At 44.4% G+C, this 24,045-nt stretch overlaps 1 protein-coding gene across 3 annotated transcripts in view; it reads right to left on the bottom strand.

Annotated features, from left to right (window-relative positions):
• The window catches only part of MAST4 (microtubule associated serine/threonine kinase family member 4), a 248,515-nt gene that overhangs the window by 211,079 nt on the left and 13,391 nt on the right, over nucleotides 1-24,045 (bottom strand). The window lies entirely within an intron of this gene.

The following is a 24,045-nucleotide window of genomic DNA, read 5'->3' as shown; positions in this document are numbered from 1 at the left end:
GTGAGGACCTGTCCTCTAATTCCCTGACTGTGGAGTTTTTTCAGTAGCCTTTGGTGAGGGACCGTGTCAAACGCCTTCTGAAAGTCCAGATATATAATGTCCACGGGTTCTCCCGCATCCACATGCCTGTTGACCTTTTCAAAGAATTCTATAAGGTTCGTGAGGCAAGACTTACCCTTACAGAAGCCATGCTGACTCTCCCTCAGCAAGGCCTGTTCGTCTATGTGTTTTGAGATCCTATCTTTGATGAGGCATTCCACCATCTTACCCGGTATAGATGTTAGGCTGACCGGCCTATAGTTTCCCGGGTCTCCCCTCTTTCCCTTTTTAAAAATAGGCGTGACATTTGCTATCCTCCAATCTTCTGGCACTGTGGCCGTTTTGAGGGACAAGTTGCATACCTTAGTCAAGAGATCTGCAACTTCATTCTTCAATTCCTTAATAACCCTTGGGTGGATGCCCTCCGGGCCCGGTGACTTATTGATCTTTAATTTATCAATGAGGTCTGAAACATCTTCTCTTTTAACCTCTATCTGACTTAACTCCTCGGTCAGGAGGGGCCGTTCGGGCAGCGGTATCTGCCCGAGGTCTTCTGCCGTGAAGACAGATGCAAAGAACTCATTTAATTTCTCTGCCATCTCTAAGTCTCCTTTTATCTCCCCTTTCCCTCCCTCACCATCCAGAGGGCCAACCGCTTCTCTGGCGGGTTTCCTGCTTCTAACATATTTGAAGAAGCTTTTATTATTCCCCTTAATGTTGCTGGCCATGCGTTCCTCATAGTCTCGCTTGGCCTCCCCTATCACCTTCTTACATTTCTTTTGCCACAGTTTATGTTCCTTTTTATTCTCTTCATTAGGGCAAGACTTCCATTTACGGAAGGAAGCTTCCTTGCCCTTCACAGCCTCTCTAACTTGGCTGGTTAGCCATGCGGGCACTCTCCTGGATTTAGTGGAACCCTTCTTTCTTTGCGGTATACACCTCTGCTGGGCCTCTATTACTGTTGTTTTAAGCAGCCTCCATGCACTCTGGAGAGACTGGACTCTTTTTACCCTCCCTTTCAACCTCCTTCTAACCAGCCTCCTCATTTGAGGGAAGTCCGCCCGTCGGAAGTCAATGGTTTTTGTTAGAGATTTGCCTGGTATTCTTCCCCCAACGTGTACGTCAAAATGGATCGCAGCATGATCACTGTTCCCCAATGGCTCAGTAACGTTTACATCTCTAACCAGGTCCTGCGTGCCGCACAAAATTAAATCCAGAGTCACCTGTCCTCTGGTGGGCTCCGTGACTAGCTGATCTAAGCCACAGTCATTCAGCACGTCAAGAAATCCGGTTTCCTTATCGTGACCAGAATCCGGTTTCCTTATCGTGACCAGAAGGGGTAGAATCTAGCAGAGTTGAGATAAAAGGCAGGCCTGCATCCACCATAGAATTTCTGTGGGTTAAATCCATACAATATTTTCCATTCTTATCTCCTGAGGACTCTACTGGTATGCTTACCTGTGTTCTTCTATCATGAAAGAAACCCAGAGAATGTGGAAGTTGGTCAAACCCATGAACCTACACTGGATAATCAGTCAGACCCCAGCAGTGTTAAAGGGGGATTGATCTTCAAATTTTAAAAAGTTTCAAGTACTCCATAAGTCATGTCCAGTAATGGTTACCTGAAGATGACCTTTGAAGTATTATCCCTTAACAAATATGGTCGATACAACAGGAGGGAAGAATAAGGCAAGAAGGGAAAAATAAATGTATCCCAAAAAATTACCAAAACACCAGGAGTTTGTTCTATTTAAATATAATTCAGATAAAATAAAAATTAATTAACAATCAGCAAGAAAATAAGAGTCTCCATAATTTGTCAGTTTTTATTCCACAAATAATTCTATCATCCAAGAAAATTGCTCATCTTGTAACTGCTTAAGAAATGCTTAAGAAATGCTGCTTGAACTTCAAAGTTTAAATATTGCCTTTAAAATGTTCTGCAAGCAGCAATTATTGACCAATTTTTCAAGGGGGCTTGCAAACAATTTTGTCACTGTTTTTTGGTTCTTCTATCTCTTCAGCATCTCCCACCAAAAGAATTTCCAATTATTGGCCCTCAAACAGTTTTGTCGTTATCTCTCAGATTTTCAGATCATCATCTAAATTACACAGAGTATTTTTCTCCCATTTTTCTCAGAAAAACTAGGAGCAATCCACAATAATGTATCATAATACAAATAAAGCATTCCTCCTTTAAGTGAATACTTTATTCACTGTCTTTCTCCTTATTTTCAATGCATCTTTACATGTTTCTTTTTCAGCAATTCTGCTGCAAGGTTCATTTGCACTCCTATAGTCAGCTACCCACAGACCCAGTCGTGTGTGGTGTAAGACGGAAAGGGATGGTTACAGATGAGCTACTCAACATGTAAGTCAACAATTGTTGAGTCAGGGAAGCTACCAAAACTGTAGCAGATGGGCAGATCTACTCATTCCTCCCATTTCTAGCTCATATAGATGTAAATCATTTTATGAAATAAGTTCCAGGATCAAAAACACAAAAGCTCTCAAAGTAGGTTCTTGAGGGTCTTGGATGAAGTGGATTATCTGGATCCTTTTCAATCTGGCTTCAGGCCGGGCTTTGGGACGGAAACCGCCTTGGTCGCCTTGGTGGATGACCTACGCCGGGGACTGGACAGGGGGAGTGCGTCCCTGTTGGTCCTGCTGGACCTCTCGGCGGCTTTCGATACCATCGACCATGGTATCCTTCTGGGCCGATTGGCCGAGTTGGGAGCTGGAGGCACTGTTTTGCGGTGGTTCCGCTCCTACTTGGAGGGTCGGTCCCAGATGGTGGTGCTGGGGGATGCCTGTTCGACATCCTGGCCCTTGAGATGCGGGGTGCCACAGGGCTCAATTCTGTCCCCCATGCTATTTAACATCTACATGAAACCGCTGGGAGAGGTCATCCGGGGGTTTGGAGTGGGGTGCCATCAATATGCCGATGACACCCAGCTCTATCTCTCCTTTCCTCCAGACTCCAGGGTGGCGGTTGAGGGCCTGGAGCGCTGTCTGGAGGCAGTGAGGATCTGGATGGGGGCTAACAAGCTGAAATTAAATCCGGATAAGACAGAGGCTCTCCTGGTTCGGAAATCCTCGATGCAGGTGCTGGACTATCGGCTTGCGCTGAATGGGGTTGCACTCCCTCTGAAGGAGCAGGTCCGCAGCTTGGGGGTCCACCTGGACTCGCAGCTGCTCCTGGATTCCCAGGTGGCGGCTGTGGCTAGGGGGGCCTTTGCTCAGCTTCGGCTGGTGCGCCAGCTGCGGCCGTACTTGGATCGTGCTGACCTGGCCACGGTGATCCATGCCTCTGTGACATCGAGATTAGATTACTGTAACGCGCTCTATGTGGGGCTGCCCTTGAAGACGGTTCGGAAACTGCAACTAGTGCAGAATGCGGCGGCCCATGTGGTTACTGGAGGTAGGCGGTTCGACTCTGTCAGTCCGCTTCTCCAGCGGCTGCATTGGCTGCCCATTCGTTTCCGGGCCCAATTCAAGGTGCTGGTATTGACCTTTAAAGTCCTATACTGCTCTGGACCAGGGTATCTTAGAGATCGCCTGCTCCCGTACAATCTGGCTCGTCCTCTTAGGTCATCAGAGAAGGCCTTTTTACAAGTGCCGCCGCCTAGGGAGGTACGTGGGGCGGCTGCAAGAAATAGGGCCTTCTCAGTAGTGGCACCAACGCTATGGAACTCCCTTCCCCCTGACTTAAGAATGGCTCCCTCTCTTGAGACCTTTCGGCGAGGCCTGAAGACCCTTCTGTTTAAACAGGCCTTCTGAGTTCTCGGCCTTTTAACATCTTTTAATATTTTTTACAGGCCTGATTCTTTTATGACTTGCTGCTGCTCTATGCTCTTTTTACCGATTTTTTACTCTGACTGCTGTTTTTTATGATGTGTTAATATGTTTTTATTTGTTTTTAAATTATGTTTTTATATGTTGTAAGCCGCCTTGAGTCCCTTTGGGGAGAAAGGCGGGATAAAAATAAAGTTATTATTATTATTATTATTATTAGGTTGAAGTTTCTCAGAAAAAGAGTTTTGTATAAATTACAAACTCACTCATGAACCAAAAAGCATGGAAGTTTTACATTAAAGTTAACACCTAAACTTTTGCATCATGTAAGCAGTAAACACATTCTAGAGCAGAGATTTTCAACCTTTCTCATCTCACAGCACACTGACATGGCACTACTATTGTCAAGGCACACCATCAGAATTTTGACAATTGACAAGGTTCACCAAGCTGCCAGTGGGGAGCTTACATCCCCCAGTGGCCCAAATAATTAATGACTCCCCCAGACTCCCATGGAACACCTGCAGACTATTCATGGCACACTGGTTGAAAATCACTGTTCTAGAGCAGGGGTGCCCAAATCCCAGCCCTGGGGCCACTTGCGGCCCTCAAGGCCTCTCAATGTGGCCCTCAGGGAGCTCCCAGTCTCCAATGAGTCTCAGGCCCTCTGGAGATTTGTTGAAGACCGCACTGGCCCAACGCAACTGCTCTCAGCATGAGGGTGACTGTTTGACCTCTCGTGTGAGCTGTGGTATGAGAGCTCCCTCCACTGCTTGCTCTTTCACGTCTGTGATGCAGCAGAGGCAGCAAAGGAAAGGCCAGCCTTGCTTTGTGCAAGGCCTTCTATAGGCATTGAGCTGTTGCAAGACCTTCATTCATTCATATAAGTTCATCTTTAATATATTCATTTATGTAAACTTATGTAAATTTATTCAAATTTTAAATGTAAATGAGCTGATGTGGCTGTCCTGCCAAAAACTTTAGACACCCCTGTTCTAGAGTCTCACATATTGTTCTCAGAAATTCTACGCCTGCATGCGTGCTTTCCAACCACATTTCCAGCCCCCAACTGCAGGGGGTAATACAGAAGCACTGAAGTCAATGCAATACTAATGTTTACATTTAGAAGCCTGCATTCTATCACACTCTCAGAACTGACAACCAACCTCCCACATATACATAGCTTAAGCAAGCGCAATATACAGGCATGCCCCAGTACCCACGGTAATACGTTCCCAGCCCCCCCTCCCCGATACTGGAAACCGCAGATAACAGCAAACACTAAGAGGTTTGCAAATCCCCCTCTCCCTTGCACAAATTTCTTATCTGTCCCATCTGCTTACAGTCCTCATCTCCTATGTCTTACTGTCTGCAAAAAATTACAGGAAGGGGATGGAAGGATAAAAAGAAAGGATGCTGTGGAAGGGATGTTTGTATTTAAGGTCTGTTTGGCTACTGTAGTTAACAGTACAGTTGAATTTTTACATATGGAAGTCACTGCTGCTGCCCAGGGGCTTAGGGTTAATCTCTTAAACAGTGCAGAGCCTGTGGCACCTAGTCTGTTATATGCTGAAGTCCCCACCTGGTTAACCCATTTCTTCCTAGGATTAAACTTCTATATAAACATTTCAGTTGAGTGGCTGGCCCAATGTTGTGATTTGGCAACAAAAAAAAGGAAGAAAAAGGAGTGCCCTTACTTGTTTATGTCAGGCGATTAGAGGCAGATAAACAAGGAGCTTCTCTAACCCAGACTTGCCCATTGGAGGCAGATGTCAGGTTCAGGAAAGAAAGTGAGGGAGCAGAGGGCGAGCTCCCCCTACTTTTTTCACCCTTTGCCAACCCTTGCTATCCTTTCTCGCCCTTGCTATATTCTTGGGAACACCGGATTCTGTTAGAGTGCCTCTTCTCTGCCAGCACCTTCTCCTAGCACTCACCTACCCTATTTAGCTCCATGCGTTCCATTCAGCTGCCCTCCAGATAAGATCCCAGGAGGTCTGTGCCACTCTTCAGGCAATTCTGCTTTGAGGCTGGCAGAGGACAAGACACATTTAGGGGAGTTCAGCAGAGAGGTTAAGGGGTAAAGGAAAGGAAATGATCCAGAGAGCAGAGTTTCTGCCAGGGTAGCCTTGTCCAGTCACTTACCAACACTCACCTTACCGGCACATATCTCACAGGGTGCAGCACCTTCCTCATGATTTCAGCAGTTCACCTCCAGTCTAGGGAGGCATCACTGACTCTTAACCTGCCAAGGCTGATCCTCCAAGCCACTCTACCTCCCCTTTGCCCTCTCCCATGACTCTGGATCTAAAAAGATGACCCTTCTCCCCACTTCCTATGGGGAGAGCATTCCTCTCTTGAACCTCTAGAATGGGGACAGCAATTCAGGTCACCCCTTCCAAGACACCATGTCTTTTCACCAGTATGCAAAAGTGCAAAAGAAATCCAATTACCTATCATTGATGAATGACTGACAGACCTATCTTACATGAATTTGTTCAAAATATTGGTCACTGCCTCAACTTGTGGTAGAGAATTCTGTATGTAAATTATTCATGTGTGAGGGAAAAAAAGTATTTTTGGTCTCTTCTGAAGCTACTTCCAAATCAGTTCTATAGGTTGATCTTGTATTATATGGGGGGGGAGAACCTATCCACTCTCTACATGCAGTTTATAACATTATACATCTTTATCGTGCTCTACTTCATTTGTCTCTTTTCTAAACTACAAAATCTCAGGTGCTTTTACCTTCACTGCTGAACAGAGGGAAGGAGTTCAGGTTGAGGAATAGATTAAGGCAGTGGTTCTTGAACTTTTCCAGCCGGCGGCTCCCCTGATCCTTGTGGCCATTGGCCGCAGCTCCCCATTACAACACTTCACCACAGTTACCCCCAAAATGGGGATGAAGGCGTTATAATTATACACTAGAAACAAAAAAACAGCTGCCAGCACTCTGAGGCTGCAATCCTAACCACACTTACCTGAGAGTAAGTCCCACTGAACAAAATAGGACTTACTTCTGAGTAGACCTGGTTAGGATTGTGCCCTGAGTTTGTTAGCAGCACACCTGGAGGGTTTTGGAAGGGGGAGAAGTGATGAATTTGCTGGGGGAGGGGAAGACTTTGTTTTGTGTGTATCTGCTAATTGCAAACTGATGCAAACCAAGACCCAGAGACTGTTTGGCTACAATCCTAACCTCACTTTCCTGGGATTAAGTCCCATTGAATACAATAGGACTTACTTCTGAGTAGACCTAACTAGGATTGTGCCTTTTGTCTTACAATAGCAGTCAACATGCTCCAGGAGGGAAAAGGGGGGTGGCTGAAAAGGAATGGGTATTTTTATTTTTTAATCAATTTTTGGAGACTCTTGAAAGCCATCAAGAGTGGCTTTTTTTTTCTTTTTTGAAGGGGGAGGAAAAAGAGAGAGGCAAAGATCCTTGGTTAAGCTGACACAGACCCCAAGCCTATGTAGGTCTACTCAGAAGTAAGTCTAATTTGAGTCAATGGGGCTTACTCCCAAGAAAGTGCAACTAGTATTGCAGCCACACAGAGCAAGATTACAACTCACCCCCTAAGTACATGGGGGCATGCTCACACACATATACCCCAACATGCAGATGCCACCCCTATGGTCCCCAAGCAAGATGGAGGAATGCAGACTGTAGCATTTGGACACACACACACCCCACTAAGAGCAGGCTGGGCTCCCTCCTTCCCAAGCGAATGAAAGTGCTGCACACCTCCCAGCTTCTCCCAGTCAGCCTTCTCTCCACACCTTCCAATCAGCCTTCCCAGCCTCCCAGCCAGCCTTCTCTCCGCTGCACACCTCCCAGCCAGCTGCACACCTCCCAGCCAGCCTTCTCCTGGTTTGGTGGGAAGGCTCCATCACCTCTCCCCACCATGTTTCACAGCCCTCCCCACCTCACATTGGCCCCCACCTCATTCACAGCTGCAGAAAAGCAGCAAATCGGGAGGCAGGACATGCAGCTGAGCTAAGCAGAGCAGCTATGGCCACCTCTCTCCCCCAGATGCCTCAGGATGCCCCTGGGAGATAGCCATGCCTCCCTAGGGAGGCCCAATGCACAGATTGAATACCTCAAGATTAAGGCGTTGCCCTTGTCATGGACAGACCATTATCTGGTAAAGTGCAGGTTGATGCAATGCCCAACATCTGAAAGGTTGGGGGACCTAGTGTTATGATCCACCTCTAAAGACTGATCTACCCAGATATTTTCCTAAGGACTTTGGGAGATTTACCACTGCTAGCGCCAGAGATGGAACAGATGCTATGCTGAGATAAATAGGGACAGCTCTTCCCCTACTCAGTATAAGGGAACTATAACTTACAAAGTGCTTCTTTGCCCAGTAAGCAGGGGCCATAATGATGTATAGAACCCACTGTTACTGGTAAGCTGTAAGACAGCCAAGCATGCAAACAGCAACAGATTATTCAGGGTGATGAAAACCAGAGCAGAAGAGACCCTTCAGTCAACACTGAGTGAATGGACCCCCCCCCCCCAAAAAAGGTAAATGCAGTTCAGTGTGACTGTACATATTGGGGTGCATAAAAAAAAATCACATACACACTGACGAGGTCTGAACTGGTGGAAACTAAGCAAAAGAAAGATCTTGAGTTGTGCAATAGCTCAATGAAAAACAAATATTGACCCAATGTGCAGCAGCTGTGAAAAAGGCTACTCCATGCTAGGGATCATCAGGAAAGGGACCAAGAGTAAGACTGGCAATATTGTTAACATCCCTTTACAAAGCTATGATGCGGCTGGCCACACTATACAGTTCTGGTTGTCCCATTTCAAAGTAGATCTTGTAGAGATAGAAAAGGGTAACCAAAAATAATCAAGGCTTGAAGCATCTTCTCTGCAAAGAAAAACTAACATATTTGTGGCTTCTTATTTTAGATCAGCAGTAATCAAACTAGCGACCGCTATGCGCTTGGAATGCTATCTCCATCCAGATCACATCTGAGAGTTCCACCTGGGCGCTACCTGAAGTTCCCCTCAGTCGGGAGACAGGGACGCTAAGGACAGTCACGTCATCTGCCCGGCATCCCAGAAGGCCATGCAACAGGACGTCTAAGCAGATGGGGGGTCCCCGACCCCTGATTGAGGGGGACTTTGCACGGCACCCAGGTGGAACTGAAAAGTCCACTCACCAGGAGGACAGATCTACGTGAATGCCAGATTTGGCCCCCAGGTCGCGATTCAAGCAGCCCTGGTTTAGATAAACACATGAATGAGTAAAGTAGATAAAGTTATCTCTATCTCCCTGTAACACTGACACCTGGAACGAGACAATGAAAATGACTGGAAATATTCAGAAACACTATCAATAAAAAAAGGAAGGACATATTACTTCACACAGCACATAAGTCATTTATGGAATTCACTATCGCACGTTGTGATGCGGTCACATGTAGTCACTAGCCTATACAACTTTCAGGTTTGTATTATTCAGAAATGGCTGCAACATCTCTGTGCAGGAAGATTTCTGAACTAATAGTAGGACAATCTATACGGTCAGATGGAGATTGCCATCTAGGAGATGGTGTATTCCATCCCCTATGCATCCAGTCCAATGGGGCATACTAGAGGACGATTCTCCATATCCTTATAATGCCCTTCTTTCACAGCAGACAAAAAGAACTGAAAAATATAGCACAGTGAAGATTTTTCTTTAAACTAATCCTATTTATCCACTCAAGGTGTTCTTCAAATGTATGCTCTGCCTTCAGGAAAGGATATCAAGGTAACATCTTGCAGTCATAAATTGCTGCTAGGTCAGATTCCCTAGCAATAACTTCTATTTGAAACGTGACAAGGAACATAATCTAGATAAAATAGCCTCCCACTGAGTTCTGAGATAGCAGAAGCCAAATGGAACCAAGAAAAGGATAAGTAGTTAAAAAAGAAAAGGAACACAGAGAAAATAAACAAAAGAAAAAAATAATGAGTTTTACCCCTAATTAATACCATGATATCTAAAACTAGCTGGGTTAATAATCCTGGGACTTTTTCCCATACAATATTTACCTTCACATAGTTCTCTCGATCAAGACACACATGCAAAAGTCTTGCTACACAGCAGATCATGCAGATTTTTCAAGAATGATCAATGAAAAAGAATATTAGGATTTATGTGTACTCCTGCTCATAGATCTTACTGAAAATGTACATGGATGACCCCACCAAAACATTTTGCACATGCATACTTCTTCACCAATACCATTCTAAAAGCACTGCCCAGACATTTAATCAGAAAATGACACTACAATCTACTATCTTTGATGTACACTACTAAATTTATCTTGTCTTTCTCAAATATGCATCAAGTATGGCAGATCTCAAAATTAAATCCCTGCAAAACAAGCCATGGCCCCATACCCCTTGTGCCACCACAGCTATGGCCCAGAAGAACAAAGGTTTCAGCCTTACCAAATGAATAGGCAAGGAATAAAGAACTGGGCCTTCTAACCAGGGTTGGGAACTCGAGTCAGTGACTCGAATCGCGAAAATGTGTGATTTGTGGTGAGTTGTGAGCCGTATACGTGGAATACTCTGAAAGACATTCGAGTCACGGCCCCCCAGACTTGGCAACTCATCCCCATGCATGCTGACTTGAGTCTGCCTGTATCTGGGTGTGCTTGCCTACTGTTTCTGTGGTGTGAAAAACTTCGTGGAGCCATAATAACGACCAAGTGAGCAATAGGGAAGTTCCAGTAAGGAGGTAGGAAAGGGTTAATGTTTGCAATGAATGGGGGGAGGTGCGACTAGGCTCTCTTTTCCCATCCATGATAGGAAGGAAGGAATGGATGATTATTAGACAAAGGATGGGCATTCTGATATTTTAATTGGCTGAGGGAGAGCATGACTACCCATGACGATCTTATGTTCTTAAGACAACTCAGTAAAAAAAGCTGTCCCAAGTTTTGCTAATATTTATTTTCTATTTTAATCAGGCTACTAGGAATTTGCTCATTGAGTTAGGTATACAGGTGGGGCCTCAGTTACCACAGGGGATCCATTCTCGGGCCCCTTACTGAAACAAAAAACTGCAGATAATCAAATCCGCAATTTTCAGCCCCTTTCTCCCTCTGAAAGCGGCCAGAGTGCAGAAAGCCAGAGGGCTTTCTCAAGCCTGCAGAGGCAGTATGCAGGCAGCAGGTGAATGCATGCTGCCTCTGCAGGCTTCAGAATGGCATAGAGGTGAAAAAACACCACTTCCGGTTTCCCACATCCCCAGATGAATACGTGGATAATTCATCGGTGTATGAATTACGCTGTAATCCCCATAAAATCTCACCAAAATCTGCACAAAATCTGACCTTCCAATCTACAAAGATGTCACACATTTAATGTACTCCCTTGTGAAAAGCAGAAGGGATAAACATAACAAGGGGAAATACATTAGATCACCTACACCTTAACCCTTGTTGTCTCATCTAATCTCATGGGCTGCTAGACCAGTGGCAATCTTGCCCCATACCACCAGGGGGCAAGAAACACAAAATGCCCCCCCCCCGGAAAATGCTGGGACCCCCTACACCAGTTGCATAGAGAGGCCTTCTGAGGCCTTTTAAGAATCCTGAAAATGTCACTTCCGGCTTCCCTGAGAAACTGCCACCACCCCAGACATTTGGCCTTATGGGGAAAAGCAGCTGGAGAGGCACAAATCTACATTTGCAAAACAGTTAATTTCACACACCCACATCTCTGATGCAAATTATTTATTATTAATTATTATTATTATTATTAACAACTTTATTTTTACCACGCCTTTCTCCCCGGAGGGACTCAAGGCGGCTTACAAACAAGGTTAAAACAAATTTAAAAACAATTTAAAAACAGATAAAAATATAACAACATATCATAAAAACAGATGCAAATCAGGTCACTTTGGGGTTTCTTTAAAAAAAGTAACAGATTCACAGCCCAATCCTATCCACACTTTCCTGGGAGCAAGCCCCACTGACTCTAATGAGACTTACTTCTGAATAAACATGCATAGGATTGGGCTCTCAATCACCCATCTTCCATGTCTTATCTAATCCGCCAATCAGAAAATAAAAATTTGAAACTCCTGACCAGTCTTTTCTTAGTTATAGAACACTTCCAACACCTTTGCTGAACAAAGATTTTCCACAGCTTTCATGGTTTGTGGTATATTTTACATCAGTGCTAGAATGCTTTTCCATGTTAATATGCTTCCAACATCCTATAAAGATGGATAATAGAAGTAGCTCAGGAATATATTTCATTTTTTTTGTGGAAAATGGTTAAATTACAATATTTTTACCTGAACTGCGAAATAGGACCGAGTTATTTAGGCATCTAGTTCAGCATATTTAAATTGTCCTTAAATTCACTCACTTTTGTAGCTGCTGTTTCCACTAGTCTCTGGTGATGTCGAGTTGAGCTGAAAAGGCTCTTCTGAGGTGTCCCTTCCTGACAGTGAATACAAGAAGGCAAAGGGGAAGAAAAATACAAAGGGGCAAGATGGAACATGATGAGGGGAATGGAATGGGAAATGATCAGAGAAGGGAAAGGGAGAGCATTTAACATAAGTGTACTTTCACTACTAAAAATTAATGAAAAAACCCTACAATACTACAAATATATGGAATTAGACATTTAATTCTGATACTACTATATGTGCAATACAGCTAAGAGTAAGTACTTTTCTTGTTGGTTCCAATGGGAGAGATTTAAGCCTTGCTTAACTCTGTTAAAACCAACAGGCCTTGACAATGCTCAACTCTGAATAGATTGCACTCTATATATTCAGTGAATGCAGCTACTTTTTCATTTTAATGTGCCTGCTATCTATATTAATATAACATATAGCCAAGATCAAATCTTTACTGTGTTCCTGGCGTTAGAAACTATTGTCAAAGGTATATGGGGAAAAATAACTGTACAAGATCTCATCTAACATTTTTAAATATCAAAAATGACTGCTTTAGGATTCACCATCATCCACACACTTCAGAATTATTCTGTTAATTTATCAGCATTGTATATTGCAGATAGTGGAAATCTTATAAACCACCTTTAACCAAGACCTGCTCAGCTACTTAAATGGAATCCTTCCACATAATTTATGCATTACAGACTCTTACAGTTTGTAGCAGAGGGCAACCTGAGTTACCACTGCCTCTTCAAACTGTTGCAAAGCTATTGCTAAGTTCCTAGTAAAGAAGATTAACAAAACAAGACATTTTTCATGTAAAGCCTTTTGGGAAGATGTAACTAACTGGTCTAACTTCAAAGGAATCTAGAAACTCAATGTCTTGCCTCCCCATACCTAACAGAAACTAGTGAGATAAGAATTAGAGCACAATCCTATACTTATCTACTCAGAAATCTTATTTTCTTCAGTGAGGCTTACTCTCAGGAAAGTGTGCATAGGATTGCTGAAAAGCCCAACACAGACCTCCTGCAGTCTGTACCAGCAAAATAAAATGCCCTCTTCCCCTGAGGAGACTCCAGTGGCTGCCGTTGTGCCCTTAGGATGAAGTAATAGCCATTTTGGTGCTGCTGCCCCTCTGGGCAGCAATTCTCCAACCACATGAAAGCGGAAGGTGATTAAATATTGCAGTATACTCCCTACTTCCACCACTCCAAATTGATGGCCATAGTTGTGGTGGAAGATGAACAGGGGGGCACACCAAATGGGTTCAGCACCTAGAGGTTAATGATGGCACTTTCCCCAGTATTCCCACAGGTTAGATTGGGAGCTACTGGGAAAAGTAATACCTTTCACTGCCACCACCGAAGACTGGGAAAGCCCAGACAGGAAAAAGGTTGCTTTGAGGGAGCCTCTCTCCCGGTTTAGCAAAGAGTTCCTAATTCCTAAGGGAGTTCAACTTAAAATCAAACAATAGCAAGACTGAACAGTCTGGAAAGTATGTCAACACTAGTTAACTGAGGCAGGCAACTTTGATATAGTACTTTAATGAGACCTCAAATTCAGCTGTTCCTCCTTTAAGGTCCCATATAGACTTTTACTGCTTTTTGGGATTCAGTCTCCTTTCTAAAATTATTATGACACAAGTTTCAAGTTATTGGAAGGACTCTAAGTGTACTGAAGTGGTAATCAAACAAGCAACCAAAATGACTCTTACTTCCTCCTCCTCACACAAAACATGTTGAACTACACTTCAAAATGTCTAAGTGCTGATACAACACAACATTAAAATGTGCTGTATTTTCACTACTTTTAAAGAGTTTATGGCATTATATTTTGGCAAGCATAATTCATTTATTTCTGGATAGGTAAAAGCTCAAAAGAAATTATCTTTCAATAAAGCACATTTCCCAAAGGTCATTTTATTACTGAGACAGATAATTGGCATTGCTACAATCTAACAACTGATGGTTTTGTGTAATGAGATGTGACATAAACATGACATATCTTTGGAGTATGAACATCCCTTAATTCACAGATAAGGATAATATGTTCATACCAATAAAAAAAATGAATTTTGGCAATTCAATGGTCAAACGTTGCAGATTAAGTCAGTCTATCTGAATGGATATTTATAGCTTCTCAAGAAAAGTTTTTCAAAGTAGACAGAAACATCATTAGAACGCTGCTATTTTCATGCAGTTCATAAGAGCTGTTCTTCTACTAACTTGCCAAATAGTTTGAAAGTCTTTAGTGAAATTTTAGTTGAAAAGCAGTATATAAATACTGTTAATAATAATAATATTAATAATAATAAAGCTAGGAACTAAAGTGATTACTTTCACATTTGTGCTAATTTATTTGAGAACTTGCAAACACATATCAACACCAACCACCATTAAACAAACAATATCTCACAGGCAATAGTTCCTTGTGTTATTCAGCAACAGCAATATAAAATAACCACTACCAATGGAGGTTTGTATCAAACTATCAAAACTTCTAACTAGCATGCAAAAGACCAGAAAAATTGTGTTTCATACTGCTTCAAAAATCCAGTGGAATCAGATTCTTCTACAGAGACATATTGCTTGCTAAAAGACTTGACATAAAGGAACATTAAGTTTACGCTTCTCCTTCTAAACGCAACACCAAACAAGTCAGCTTTGTGACATATTGTAGGCATTATCAAGAATTGTTGGTGCAATTATCAAAAGACATTAATGAGAAGTACGATACAGGCTGCAGACATTTAGTTTGGCCAAAAGCCAAATACTCCAGCTAATAATGTAGCACTTCTTTTTTCTGTTACATGAGGCCACTAGACTACAGAAGGAAGTGAACCCATAGGGAACTTGTTAACCCTTTCACGAAGCTTAATAGCTTTAATAACACAAGAATAGGCTGTCACAGAATAAAGAGCCTTTGAGATAGCTTGGCAAACACATAATGATGGATAAATGCCTTGAAAACAGGCAAATTAAGGAAGCACACTGTGCACTCTCTCTCATACCAACAGAAGGAACAGCTAATCAGCAAATAAGGGTGCATCCAGATGTACTTAATTTGAGCACTGAGCCCACCGTGTTCAGATATACAATCTTCTGCTAAGGACTGAGATGAGGAACCTCATTTTTCCCATTTGCAGTGTTCATTCATTGGTTCCCTTTGACATCACAAGACACTTTCCCCTCCTTGTCTGGTAAAATGTTTCAACTTTTAAAAAACTGAAATTGTTTTGTTTTTTAATGCCAGTACCAACTATTACTTATGCACCGCACTTTATTATTTTTAAAGCTGACAGTCCACATTTATTTAAAAGTATTTATACCTCATATTTCTCTTCCCCTTCAGGAAATGCCCAAGACAGCTTACAATGATACTCAAAAAACAAACTATTGAAACAATGAAAGCATAACAGCAATCATAAAATCATCAATGTAGCAGGAAGCAAATAGTAAAACCAAACAAAAACTATCACTCTCTCCCCAGGCTAATGAAAATAACTGGGGTTTTCAACAGCCATCAATCAAAAATAGGCAGAGAGGAAGTCAACTGACTTCTATAGGCAAGACGGTCCCCCTGTAAGGTGCCACCATGTGGAAAGCCCTCTGCTGGGTCACCACCAACCAAAATTTCATTGACAGCAAACCTGCAGAAGGGCCCCTCAAGCCAATCTCAGGAGACAGGCTATTTCATGCAGGGGAAGGCAGTCCTTCAAGAACCTTGGTCCCAAGCCATTTAGAACTTGAAAAGTAATACCAGCACCTTGAATTGCAATCAGAAGCAAACCCATAAAAGGCTAGCATAATAGTGGACTGCTACAGTCACATTGCCTGCTGCCTCTCAAAACCCAGGTAGCTGTGTTCTATGGCAACTTAAGGTTCCAGGTGGCCTTCAAGGGCAGATTCACATTAAACATAGTAATTCAGTCTGGGGGAAATACAGTTTTCCAAAGTGTGGGTATCATACCAGATCTAACATATCCACGATGTAATATAATGGAACTACCAGTCTAAGGGGGGGGTAAAGGCATTCTAGGCCACAGCCACTACCTGAACATCCAGGAGCAAAACTGGGTTTTAGAGCACCCCCAAACTGCACACATGGGCCCTTCAAGGCAGCTGCAACCCTATCAAGAACAGGTTGCAGTGGTATCACTAGGAGGATGCAGGGGGTGCAGGCGCACAGAGGATGTGACGCGCACTGAGGGGGTGACACGCTAAAATCATGGTGGTTAAGAGTAACCCCATCATGTTGTATACCATTGGATGTGGAATTTCGAGCTGAATGCAATGCAAAAAACCAGAGTGAAATATCTCATTTCTATCAAAAGTTATGGCCAAAATACCAGTGAATAAAAAATGCATGGGGCCCTATGGAAAGTGAAACTGAGCTGCATCGCGCATTTACTCAGGGGTAGGCGAACTTGCCTTAGTCCTTCGGAAAGGGCAGGATGAGAGGAATCCAACGACAGCAGAATGGTCCTGATCCAATGAATGCAGCCCCCCAAAACACCTGAGAATGAAGTCCCTTCCTCCAAACAGACAAATGTATTGAGCCCTATGGAAAGTGAAATTAAGCCTCACGGTCATGTTTACTCGTGAGTAAGCAAACATGCCTTGGCTGGCGGTCAGGCCAGGCAAAGGGGAATGTGAAGCCACCAGAATGGTCCTGTTCTGATGGAATTGGAGCTCAACAAATGCTCCAGAAGGTGCCCCCCCACACACACACTAAAAAGCATCAAAACAGAGGCTTCAGTTGATGGTGAACTTTGAGAGTTGCAAAGCCAGGTGGATCCTGATAGTGATCTGGTTTGAACAGAAGTTCTTAAATTGAACTGGGCACTGGGTAGGGCTGAAAACCTTATTGATTTTGAAGGGGGGTGTTATTGCAGGCAGGCTACAGAGGAAATTCACTTGGTGGAACAGGGCTGGCTTCTGCTTATTAAATTTTGTGTTTTACTTTAATTATTTATACTTAGTTATTTTAATTTGCCTGATGATGTCACTTCCACTATGACATCACATCTGGTGGGTCTTGGACAGACTGCCATTCTAAAAAGTGGGTCCCAGTGCTAAAAGTTTGAGAACTGCTGCAATAAGGTATTAGCAAGTTGACACCCGGGGGGGGGGGGTGTGTGACACCACTAGTGACCAAAATCACTAAAATCACAGTTTGGAGGAATAATACCATCATGATATATATCAATCAATGTGTAATTTCATGCAGAATGTGTTCTATCTTTGTTCCATCAAAAGGTACAGACAAAAAACCAGTGAGGACAGAGTGATGGTACATCACCACGCCTATCACCTGGGGTGTTGCCCGGCCCACTGTATGGGGGTGACGTGCTGCCATCCCTCACCGGGTGACACGAACCCTAGTGACACCACTGACAGGCTGTAAATCTATTACCTGGGGCCTGTCTTGTCCAGATTTAGTTTCAATTGCTATTGTCAACTTCACATGAAGCAGGCATTTAAGAGGAGCAAGACAATCAACAGATCAGCATCCAGTTTGCTTATTGAAATGCCACAGAGACAAGCAGAGCACAGGAGAAAGCTAGAGTCACATCACTGGAAAATAAGCAACACAACTCCCATTTTTTGGAACCCCTGTACAAAAAAGGGGAAGTTGGGACAGTGTGCAAGGTTTTGTTACCTGAAAGCAGCAATACTAATCTGCCTCTGGCATTTGTAGTGTAGCCATCTGCATTATTATTATTATTATTAATTCAATTTGTAACCCGCCTTTCTCCACAGAGGGCACCCAAGGTGGCTAACAGCTATTAAAACAGTAAAAGATATACATAAGAAACTATACGATACAAATAAAACCATAAAATAGAGAATAAAAGCTAAACAGCAGCAGCAATAAAAACCAACAGTTAAATAACAAATACTAAAAAAAGCAGTCATCATACCCTCTAGCAGGCATCATTAGCTTTCCAAAGTAAAGTCTTCAGGCTTCGCCGGAAGGTTAATGGTGAAGGAGATGTTCTCAACTCAAAGGGGAAGGAATTCCACAGTACGCCACCACCAAGAAGGCCCTATTTCTGCCCACCATCCCCCTAACCCAGGGGTCGGCAACCTTAAACATTCAAAGAGCCATTTGGACTCATTTTCTGGAGAAAAGAAAACCTCGGGAGCCACAAAACCCTTTTGACATCTAAAATGAAGATAACACTGCGTAGTTTTTTTTACCTTTATGCTATGTATAAAAAAACTATAGTGTGTTGCATTTTTGAAATGAATGAACTGCTACAGAGAAAACAATATGTAACATATTTTAATGTTACAAGATCACCATAATCTTAAATTTAGAATTACATATAAAGAATGAAAGAGCTAAAAAAAAATACATTTAAATTAAATACTAATTTATTTTCCCAGGGCCTGCCCTAGCCAATTTGGTGCTATAGGCAAGACTTGGGCTGGTGCCCTCCCTAGCAGAAAATCCTGACCAACAGTAAATAGTCATCTTTGTGTCTTTTCCACAGTAATGTGAAAGAGGTACAATGAAATACAAAATCTAATGACTAGTATTTTTCAATACAATAAAGAGATTTATAGTTATTACTCCCCCTTGTATGTCCCAATTTATAATGCACTCCCCTCTTGTATATGCAACTTTTATAATGCACTCCCCTCTTACAGGTCCCATTTTTATAATGTAGCCCCTTCTTGTAGCTCCCTTGTAGGTGCTGGGGCACCTTCCTTATGAGGAAAGGCTACGGTGTTTGGGCCTCTTCAGCCTAGAAAAGAGGCGCCTGAGGGGGATATGACTGAGACATACAAAATTATGCATGGGAAGGATAAAGTGGATAGAGAGATGCTCTTTACACTCTCACGTAACACCAGAACCAGGGGACATCCTCTGCCTGCCTCCTCAGAAGTCAGCCCCAGTAGAGGGAACGGGGCTTCCTCCCTGGGAAGTGTGGACAGGCTCCTCTCCCTGTCTACTCAGAAGTCAGCCCCAGTAGAGGGAACAGGGCTTCCTCCCTGGGAAGTGTGGACAGGCTCCTCTCCCTGTCTACTCAGAAGTCAGCCCCAGTAGAGGGAACGGGCTTCCTCCCAGGGAAGTGTGGACAGGAATGCAGCTCACCTCGCTCCTTCCTGCCCATTGCCTCAGCAGCACTGCGTCTCCCACGCTTCTCCGACCAGCCTCTTCCGTTCAGCCCCCTGTCCGCTGCAGGGCGAAGGAAGGAAGAGGTGCCCGGCTGCCCCCCCCACCTGCTCGCAGTGGGGCGCGGAGAGCAGGTCCAGGAGAGCGGCGCTGCCCCTGCCTGCCTGCCAAGGAAGGAGCTGCTGTGCGCGGGGGGGGGGACAGGACATCGCGCCGGAGTGAGGCGCCCTCGGGGCTGGGCGGGGGCCAAGGGGAAGGTGCCCCGCTTCCAGCCCCCACTGGGGAGCCGCATCAGAGGACTGAAAGAGCCGCATGCGGCTCTGAAAACACAGGTTGCCGACCCCAGCCCTAACCTTTGTGGATAGCAGCACAGCCAGCAGGTTCCTCTCCAATGACTGAAGAGAACAGACTGGACTGCATGGAAGAAGGTGGTATTACAAATACACTGGCCCCAGGCCATAAAGGGCTATAAAGGTCAAAACCAGAACCTTGGTTGGTGCTGGAAAATTGGGCCTGGAAAATAGAGCGGCAGGTAGTGCAGTTGTCGAAGCAGCAGCCTGACTCAGTCAGACCACCAACCTCCAGCAACCACACGAACCACTGCATTCTGTACCAGCTGCAACTTCCACACAGTCTTCAAAGACTCCCTCACATAGAGAGCGTTACAATAATCTAATCTTGGTGTTGCCAAGGCATGGACCACTATAGCCAGGTCCAACTGAGGCAGGTATGGCCTCAGCTTGTGCATCAGCTGAAGCTGGGCAAAGGCACTCCTGCCCAAAACTGACACCTGGGCATCCAAAAGAAGCTGTGAGTCCAGGATAACCCCCAAGTGGTGAACTTGCTCTATCAGTGAGTGAAACAACATTCAGAGCAGGATGATAGCCCAGCACCCGCACTGTGGATTTCTGCACCAGGAAGACCTTTGTCTTGTCCAAATTAAATTTCAGCTTGTTGGCCCTCATCCAGATCCCAACTCCCTCCAGGCAGCGCTCCAGGACAATGACAGCCACCCTGGTATCTGGTGGAAAAGAGATGCTTTATCCCTGCTTTATCCAGGGCCCTCTGGAGCTGAGATGCCACCATCTGCTTGACCACTTTATCCAGAAATGGGAAGTTTGAGACTAGTTAATAATTATCCAAATACAGTGGGGTCCAGAAAGGGCTTTTTAAGGAGGGGGCAAATCACTGCCTGCCTTAATGCCACTGGTAGCCCTCCCTCAAAGATGAATGTACTACCCTCTGTCCACTCAGCCAGTCTCTCCCAGGCAGATCTAATCAGACATGCTGGGCATGGATCTAGGGGCAAGCGGATAGCCTCACACTCCAAAGAATCCTGACCACATCCTCAGGCTCCACAAGCTGAAAAGAATCCCACAAATCAGGGCTGAGAGATGTCATGGGACATCACAAAACACTGTCAATGTGGAGTCCAAGTCATGGTGAGTCCAAGCGATTTTATCTGCAAAGTGCATGATGAACATGTCACAGCAGACCTCTGTGTGTTCCTCCTGGTCAACAGGTGGGGTCTGATGGAGTAGTCTGAACAGTTCTGCTGGCTGGCTCTGTGCAGACGCAATGGTGGCAGAGAAGAAAGAATGCTTGGCTGCCATCATAGCCACAGAAATGGCTCTGTAATGAGCCTGAGTCACACCTGTCACGAGTCTTCCACTACCATTGCGCAAGACATCTACCCTGCTGCTTTATCCTTTGCAGCTCCTCGATAAATTAAGGAGCCATTTGGCTCTGCTCAATGGCAGACGTTGCTCAGGAGCGATCTCATCCACAGCCCTGGACATCTCCCTATTCCTGGATCAACCAGAGCCTCAGGTGAGTTGCTGACTTTAGCAGCAGGAAAATCCACCAAAGCCCTCAGGAAACCATTTGGATCGATGAGTCTTTGGGGACAGAACATACAAATGTTAGCTCTCTGCCCATGCTAAGCCAGAGACAAAGCTAACCTGTTGGTTTATGGAAAGTTGCAGGCAGCTGAGTCACACTGAGTCAGCAGAATTACTCTGCACCTGAGCCTGCCACACCCTAGTTAACAGGCAGAATCTGATTGGATGCTCAGAGTACTTGAACCTCAGTCTGCAGCTCCACCAGTGCAGTAGGTGTTAAACTGAGATACTGCTGCCAGAGACTTTGAGGAACTGATACGCTGCCTGTGCGTGCGTGCGTGCGTGACCCTGGACTGACTACTGACTGTGATTTGTGGATACTGATTTGGATAAGGTAAACCTGGACTGCTGTACTCTTCGTGTATGACCTGGACTGTATTTTGACTACTCTGCATGCAAAACTCCTTGCTCTAATATACATCAGCTACTTCTAAGGACTCTGCTGTGTCTGCCCCTTTTCTGCACCCTGCTCTGCACTGGGGCACACCCAAGGTTCCTCCTTTCAAACCCTAACAACAAGAAGGTCCTACGCCTCTGCAGAGGTAGGAGGCCACAACAAGTCTAAACCTGACCAGGAAGCAATCTGTCCATGACAATGGAGTGATCATAATCTCATCCACATTCAGATCAAAATCCATTCAGACAAAAATACCAGGTCTAACATGTGTCCAGTCTCATGAGGTGGGTTTGAAATCTTCTGCGACAGGCCCATAGTTGTCATGGCAGCCATGAAGTCTTGAGCTGCACCTGCTTCTGGGGCCTCAACATGCACAATGAAGTCCCCCAATCCCAGCAGGCAGGGGATCTCCAATGCAACATCTGAGATCAGCCCAGTCAGCTCTGGTAGAGAGACTGCTGGGCAGCAAGATGGATGGTACACCAACAGAATTCCAATCCTGTCTCACCCTTACAACATCACATACAGACACTTGCTGAACAGAGAATCTGGTAAGGGAGATGAATTCCCAACAGATCATCGCAATCCCCTGTCCCTTCAGTCTCGGCTGCTACACTACCTGGAAATCTGGTGGACACTGCTGAGAAAGATTCACTCCTCCTGCCTCATCCAAACAGGTCTCCATGATACATGCAAGATCAGTATCCTCATCCAAGATTCTGGATGAGGTAGGTTTTATTATTCTCCAATCTGGCATTAAAGAGCAGGGGTTTCAGACCCAGGGAACTACTACTAAGGCCACCAGTCATCAGAGAGCTTGGGGGGGGGGGGAGGTTAGAAAGAAGGACAATATGTCTACAATGGACCACCCTTCCTCTGGAACAGCCTGTCTTCCCCAACCACTATATCTTCCATAGCCCATTACTCCATTGTTGTGGCATCTTTCCCTTCTCCTGAGCTCCTAGATCAGGGGTGCCCAAACTCCGGCCCTTGGGCCACTTGTGGCCCTCGAGGCCTCTCAATGTGGCCCTCAGGGAGCCCCCAGTCTCCAATGAGTCTCTGGCCCTCCCAAGATTTGTTTGAGCCCACACTGGCCTGACGCAACTGCTCTCAGCGTGAGGGTCACTCGTGTGAGCTGTGAGATGAGGGCTCCCTCCACTGCTTTTTGTTTCACGTCTGTGAGGCAGTAGCAGCAGCAAAGGAAAGGCCAGCCTTGCTTTGTGCAAAGCCTTTTATAGGCCTTGAGCTATTGCAAGACCTTCATTCATTCATATAAGTTCATCTCTAATATATTTATTTATGTAAACTTATGGAAATTTATTCAAATTTTAAATGTAAATTAATTCTTTTTTCCCCTGCCCCCAACACAGTGTCAGAGAGAAGATGCGGCCCTCCTGCTCAAAACTTTGGACACCCCTGTCCTAGATGAAGATAAACACATAAGCAAAGCTCACCTTCTAAAGGCCGATTTATAATACACCTGCTCAGATCTTGTCTCATCTGTACACTAACTATGACACCAAGGCTTTCATTCTCACAGATTACAAACTAAGGAAATGGTGGCGGGGAGAGAGACAAGGAAAGGCACTGGTCTGCAAAGTGCAACTCATCAGCATGAGGGATCTAAGTGACCTGATGACCTAAAACACCTCCCTCCACATCCAACCTAGTCCTGAAACAGCCCAATCACCACCCTTCACTCACAGGGGCATAAACTCACATACCCTCTCTTACAGGGCTGCTACTTCACACTCTTTCCCGTATCCCTATCTCATAGGGGCACAATCTTGCATGGCCTCCCTCACCCCTCTCTCATAAAGGTCCAAACTTGCCTCACTCTTTTCTCCTCCACCCCCCCCCACTCCCACATCAGGCCTCAAGGGAAAATGATGAAAGGGGGGGGGCCTTATTATACAGAAAAATGTTTTGACTTTCTAACTCAATGCTCATATAAACTGTACAACGAATTAGCAATACAAAACAATGAACACTGAACCTCTGACCTACTATAAGGTTTACAGTTGCATGCAATTATGGTCTCAGAATGTGTCTCTACAAACAACCTTTAACATATAAAAGTGCAGAACTGAAAATGTTTGTTTTCATGTTACATGGTCCATTACAAAAAGCCTGGTGTAACATAGAGCGATGAACATAGCCCTTCATGTCCCCAGGAAAAAATGGCTCTTTATTAAAAACATCAGTAATTTTATTGTACATAAAAAGCTCTTTACTCTTTTTTTTTCTTTTTAAAAAGGTCTAATTAGCACTTCTCTTCCTATGCCATCATTTTTGTTTACCATGCTACCAACATGGTAAACACTGATTAAGTCAACAAAATTTCAATACTGAATTAAATCAA

This window comes from Tiliqua scincoides, chromosome 2 (assembly GCF_035046505.1).
Source record: "Tiliqua scincoides isolate rTilSci1 chromosome 2, rTilSci1.hap2, whole genome shotgun sequence".
In the NCBI taxonomy this organism is placed as follows: domain Eukaryota; kingdom Metazoa; phylum Chordata; class Lepidosauria; order Squamata; family Scincidae; genus Tiliqua; species Tiliqua scincoides.
The sequence above is the reverse complement of the archived record's forward strand: the minus strand, read 5'-3'. Positions and strand labels throughout refer to the sequence as shown.